The sequence below is a fragment of the Antrostomus carolinensis genome, unplaced genomic scaffold (assembly GCF_000700745.2).
Source record: "Antrostomus carolinensis isolate BGI_N321 unplaced genomic scaffold, ASM70074v2 scaffold12385, whole genome shotgun sequence".
NCBI lineage: Eukaryota > Metazoa > Chordata > Aves > Caprimulgiformes > Caprimulgidae > Antrostomus > Antrostomus carolinensis.
This window is the reverse complement of record NW_010314417.1, coordinates 3,297-10,117: the sequence shown is the minus strand read 5'-3', so window position 1 is coordinate 10,117 and position 6,821 is coordinate 3,297.

Here is a 6,821-nt window from a genome sequence, read left to right as displayed (position 1 = left end):
ATTATAAACTTAAAGTATCATCTTTGCTAATCTATATTAAAAAGAAAAGAAACAATACGAAGTCTTGCCAAGATTTTCATCATCAAAATGAATTGTGTATTATAGAAGGTTTATTTCAGTTGTCCAATATGCATCTTTTAAACCAGGCAAAAAATTCAGCTACAATAACCACAGAGAGAGCAACATAATTTGTGCTTCTAGGCAACATTTTGGGATATGTTTTAATAGAGATAGAAGGTAAGAAATTTCACTGCTGATATTTCTGAATGCATTTTCTTGTTCATAGTCTTGTTTATATAATGATGAGCTCTTCAGCTCTAGGAAACAAATGTTTCTTACAGCAACACTGCAACAGAGCTAAATTTATGATCTGCTTAAATAAACAAGGATTCCTATTTTCATAGTTACTTAAGCCAAGTAAAAAGCAAACAGATCTTTTCAGTAATACTACAATTATCATGCTCTACTTTCTCTGTAAGACTGAACATGAAAGGTTTGCATTATAGCTAATCTAAGTGCAATTTGAATATTCACAGCCAAGGGCAGACAACATTTGAAGATACTTTCACAGGAAGTATAAAATCAGTGCAAACCACTGTGTTTTTTTTGGTTTGGTTTGGGTTTTTTTTCCCCATTTTTAGGTTGCCTCTTTGAGTTCTGAATCCTTTGATTATTCTATTTGCCTGAAACATCCCAATTCATATTATAGGCTGTACTGTATCACAGTCCACTGTATGTATGAATAGATATTTTGATCCAGTCTTAGACACAGAAACAGAAATTAAAGTCACTGGTGACAGCAAAAAGACATCTAATCAGGTACTATCAGATGTTGCTGCCCATGTAGGTGATGCTGTGAAGTCCACGAAAGAACCATTAAACTTTATGCTGCACATTTTAGCAACTTCTAATTATGAGTTCTTTAAAACCTAACCTAAAACTGAATCTCACAACTATCCAGACTTAAAAGTTTTGTAACTTATTCAGGAAGATTTTCATCCCATCATCAAACAAGAGCCCAGACCAGTTAGGTGAGAGATGATCCACTACGGGAAGCGTTACAGCACTCGTGTTTTTATAGTTCTCATGTCACAAAATCAACTGTAGAAAAAATTGCTAGGCTCTTTCCTGTGGGTACAAAATAAATTTGAGTTATTTGTTAGCATGCAAACACGCCTACACTTCTTTAAGGACCAGCTGCAGGTGAATAAAATTGCTAGAGCCTCTGTAAAACACAAAAAAATGAAGCAATTTAATGTACAGACAAAGGCTGAATGAAAACAAAAATGCTTCTCAGCTTATTTGCAAAGAGAAACTCGTGTCTTCCCCAGATTGTGAGAAAGGACTGTGAGAAAACATGCCCAAGGACTTCTGCAGTGACACAACAAGCAGCTTCCAAACTGACTTTTAAGAAAACATTTACCATATCAGAGGATGCATCTTCCTGCTTCTGCTCAAGAGTGAGAAAAGAAACTGTCATCAGAAAAAAAAAAAAATACTAGGAATGCTTCCAAACTGAAGGCACAAGAGGTAGATTTTTCAATAAACTCTACTACTAGTGTTCAACTTCTACTCTCAAGGCAAATTTAAGCAACTCTCCAGACAGAGACAGGTTTGCCTGGATTGTAAAACACTTTTAAAAACCTCTTATGCATTATAAGTACAGCATGACCACGTACCTTGATTTTGCTAACAAATTTTCCCCTTTACTGATGACTTTTAAAAGAAAGGAATGGTTAGAACTGATTTTGACAAAGAACAAGGATGGAAACTCCTTGTGAGAAACTCATGGGGGAAGATCCTTCCATTCATTAAAAAACATTTTTATATGATACAAGGTAAGTTATTCTTGAGATCTTTAAGTTTTAACTTCATACTAACAACTTGAACAAAAAGGAGACCAGATCAAATATGTTTAGCACTTGAAAAGAAAAAATAGTGTAATAAGCCTGTGCAATGGGACCAGAGCAGAGCAAAAAACACAATGAGTTTGTCTCCCTGAGCTCTGTGAAATCATTTTTCTACCTGTTCAACTAAATTGTGGTGGGGGGAAAATGGGAAGAGGAATTAGTGGAGGAAAATACTTGCATGTTTGTTCTGAGATGAGTATTTTTTTCTCCTCATAGTTCTGATTTAAGGTTAAGAATTTTACTCTCGTAGAATTCAGTATCCTTCACAGATATTATAGCTTTGGTACACTCCTTAAAATATATCAAATTCTCAGATTAAGCTGCTAAAAAATTCTGCTAAGCAAAGCTGAATGTTAGTGTCACATTTCCTTCAAGAGACGGTCCTGATATAAAAGGGAAAAGAGCAAAGAAAATTATATGTTCATTATTTTGTAATGAGATGTACGACCATAAAGATGTTTATTTTAATCGTAATATTAAACAGCCTTCAGCAGAATATTTTTCCTTGCCTCATTTAAAGAAAGTGGCTTCTATGAAATCAATCTTTGAAAAAGCTTCTCCACAGAAATATTTTCAACGTCATTTCAAGTGTGTGTAAATCGTTACATTCAAACAGGAGACTTCTGTGTCTGAAGAAAGAGGTTATTCAGAAATACTGAAGAGAATAATTAGAATTCTTACGACAGCTTTTTAAACAATACAGGCTAAACTGTGGATAAAGTCAGAGTGGAAAAAAAATGGCTGGTTTTTTGCATTTCACATTAAACAGCCAGCTGACAAAAAACAAAGAAACTGTCCTGGGAACAAAATTCCATGACTTTTCCCGCCTCCAAAGCAAGCACCCTAGCAAAGGAACGGACTTTTTACTCCTTTTCATTTTACCATAGTAACACAATTTCTAACAGAAGCAACAAAGAATTTAATTCAGTAAAAGCTGCTGTACCATCCCTGCTGGTCTGTCTTTGGGCTCCCACAACGGCATAAACCCCCTGGGCTCCAGGATGCTTTCCTGGAAGATGTGGCTCTGGATCCACACATCTAAATAAGCACAACTCAATTTTACAGTAGCTTGATGCTGAAAAAAAAATCAGCATTAGGTGTGTTCAAAAACACAATTACATCAAGTTCTTCTAAGGAAACCTCAAATTCCTGGACTTCAATGAGACTTGGACAAGACATGAGCTTCAAGCTACTCAAACTAGATGGAAGGAAGTGATTGTCCGGCTCTGCTCTGCCCTGGGGCGGCCTCACCTCCAGCACTGGGGGCAGTTTTGGGCACCACAGGATAAAAAGGATCTACAGCTGCTGGAGAGTGTCCAGAGGAGGGACACAACATTGGGGAAGGGTTTAGAGGGGAAGGGTATGAGGAGAGGCTGAGGTCACTTGGTTTGTTCAGCCTGGAGAAGAGGAGACTGAGGGGAGATCCCATGGGGGTCTAGAACTTCCTGCCAAGGGGAAGAGGAGGGGCAGGCGCTGATCTCTTCTCTCTGGCCACCAACGAATGCCAGGAGCAGAGGAAATGGCAGGAAGATGTGGCAGGGGAGGGTGAGGTTGGCCATGAGGAAAAGGTTCTCGGGGCAGAGGGTGGTGGAGCACTGGAACAGGCTCCCCCGGGAGGTGCTCATGGCACCAAGCCTGACAAGATTGCAGCAGCATTTGGCCAAGGCCCTGAGGGACATGGTGTGAATGTTGGGATTGTCCTGTGCAGGGACAGGAGTTGGACTCCATGATCCTGGTGGGTCCCTTCCAGCTCACAGCATTCTATGATTCTATTCCAACCATATCCAACAAGACAACCAAGCTGCTTTAGAAGCAGATAAGGAGTTGAAGTAGGTCAAGTGAGAATTTTTCCAACACACAGTTTTGAATAGAAGATGTGATTTCTACATCGCCTTAAGCCAGTATAAGAGCCCACAATGCTGCAAGGGACAGTCTCACCCTTGTCGCTGTCTTTGTATCTGCACTAACAATCTTGAAGCCATGTGTCAAGTCAGATCAGCTTACGGATCCAAACAAACTCTACCCCAGGAATTAAAAAAAAATATAATGCTTTCAAACATCAGTAAGCTGATTTGACTGCTGATGAAAGCAGGTCAGAAGGCAAAGCCACATTTTGGGGTGGCATCTGGCAATAAAGCACGCTTGGGCCAATTAAGAAACTATCCGTTGAGGTACTTGATACTCTGCTAACCTTGGAGTAGATCCAAAAGAAAAAAAAAAAAAAGGAAGGAGAAGATAATTGACAATCATTAACTTCTAAGAATTAGTGCTCATCTGTTCACATGTCTTCGTACTAATTATGCAAAGTACCTCGCTTTATAACAGCCCAGCCTGTCACAACTGAATAGCAGACACGGCGCTGCAAGCCACATATGCTGGGAAATAAAGAGAATATTAACAACTGTGCCTTTCTCAATCAGAAAAAAACCAAATACATTTTTTAAATAGCAAATTAAAACACAGTATTTTAATGTTAATTTTATTGTTTCTACCATGTGATACTTTTTTCTGCATCCCTTGCAGCTAGCTGAATTGAGCTTGTTACAATCCAGCACCGATATCAGCGTTGATCCCTGATTGATTCCCGATGGATTCCCACAGGCTGCCTCACCATCCGTCTGGGATGGCCACAGCTGTGCTTAACGTGTAATTCAGCTGACAAAGGATGTGATTTCACTGTGTTGAGTATGTTTTGCTTCATCTTGGCAGATGTTACGCTCCTCCCCCACAAAGGCCAGGCAGTCTTAAAAACCCACACGTGGTGGTAAAGCTTTGATAGATAACAGCCAACGAGGGGGGAAAAAATCTGAGACAGCCCTGGCAAGCTTGTGCAAATCCTCACCACGTTAACAAGGTTCCTCTTCAAGGAATGACTTGAATAGATTCATGCTAAGACAGAGACTGGTTTAATATTAAGGACTTGATTTTAAAAATAAATAAATGCATAAAATAGAAAGAGAAAACAGTTTACAATTCTTCCCAAATCTGACTTCCTAGGAACTTGCTGTTACGACCATCTGTTTCCAAGCTACCCCCCCAAAAAAATCATGTTTATTTTTCAGGGGCTTTTTATTGACCTCACAATTTCTACCACAAACACTTTCATTGTCTGCTTACATTAGAGGAGGAGACTTCCCTGGATTCCACACACTCTGATGTTATCACCATCTTAACATACTTGTGAAAACATAAACCAGGAGTCAGGCTGAGTTAAAGCTTTGTCAGAATTTCATTCATTTCAATATCAGTTTATTGGAAATTTATTATCTAGCTTGAACAACAACATGTTTTCTCAGATTACTTTTTTTTCTTAGCTCATCAAAATAACTCTGTTTTACTGCTCGGCACTCACAACAGACAACAGCATTCACCCACCCTAAAATACACAAACATTTTCTACCTATTTTCAAAATTTCTCTATGATGAACACTGGGAAATTGACAGTAAACAGGAGACCCAGCAACTTTAAAAACACTTTGTATGTTTAGCAATGGTAAGTAGCAAATATTAAAGCTGAACGTAAAGGAAGAAATTTCAACTCTGTGTGCGTTTTACAGGAACAAATTCCTGGCTTCTTGACTTTAAATGGAGAGTAATATTCAATTCTGTAATTCCGAGACCTCAAAGCAGACAAGAACAAGATGAATCTCTCCTTACTAAAGGTTTGGGACTACCTGATGCCCTTTGCAAATTACAAGCTTGCTCAGGATCTTCGGCACTTCAGCACATCCAAAAAATAGCATCATTTATTAAGAATGCACATCAATATTCCTCCTGGTATTTTCCATAACCACGGTGGATAGTGCAGCCCTTCAGCACACATGTGTACTGAAAGCAACTCACAGATTGGACCTCAACATCAGCTCATGGGCTGGAAAACAAGTGAAGGTCTTCCATGGGTGCAATCAAATGAGAGACTGTGCATCATTCATGGCAGGGGGGTTGGTACTAGATGATCTTTAAGGTCTCTTTTAATCCACCCCATTCTGTGGTTCTATGATTCTACGATCATCTACACACATATGTGCCAGTTAAACCTGCAGCCTTAACGCATTCTCTGTTTAACAGACTGACTTGCAAACACCAGCTCTGTATTTTCACTTTCATAAATTGCAGCATGTTATCAAGGATGTCAGATATTCCCCCCAAAAAACATTATCAACTGAAAAAATGTCAATCTTTGAAGAAGTAGGAAGGCCAAGGGCAGTTGAGATGGGATGTGAGGAAGAATTTCTTTGCTGCAAGGGTTGTCAGGCATTGGAAGGGGTTGGCCAGGACAGTTCTGGAGTCCCCATCCCTGGAGGGATTGAAGAGTCGTGTAGACACAGTGCTGAGGGACATGGGTTAGTCATAGGGGACTTGTCAGTGTTGGGTTCATGGTTGGACTCAGTGGTCCTAAAGGTCTTTTCGAATCCAGGCAATTCTGGGACTCTGTGACTAGCAGCTCAAGTACAATTATTCTGCCATCAGTCAATCTCTGATCAGAAAGACAAAGCAGACATCTAGCTCTTCAGCAGAAATCAGAAGTTAAGCTATGGGGCCTTAAGACTAAATTTACTTCCAGAGCCCATTACTAGGCCACAACTACTGCAGCCACGTGGACACAACACACGGAGCCATCAGCTCAAGGTGAAGCTGCACAGGCAGCCCAGTTAATGCAACAGCTCTGTTCCTCTCCTTGGCAAATTTTCCATCCAAAGCCTTTCTATTCATATGAACCATATAGTCCCCCTCTTAACTTTGGCCACTGCTTGGCACTTCACAGACCCTTACAGCCCTAAGGTGGTAGCAACCCATCCGTATTCAAGGAATAAAGTTTGTTTCTCTTTTTTTTCCTTCCTGCACTTAAGCAAGTTCAATGAGCTCTCTCTTTGCATAGCTAAAATCACAGAATCACTGAATTGCTTGGAT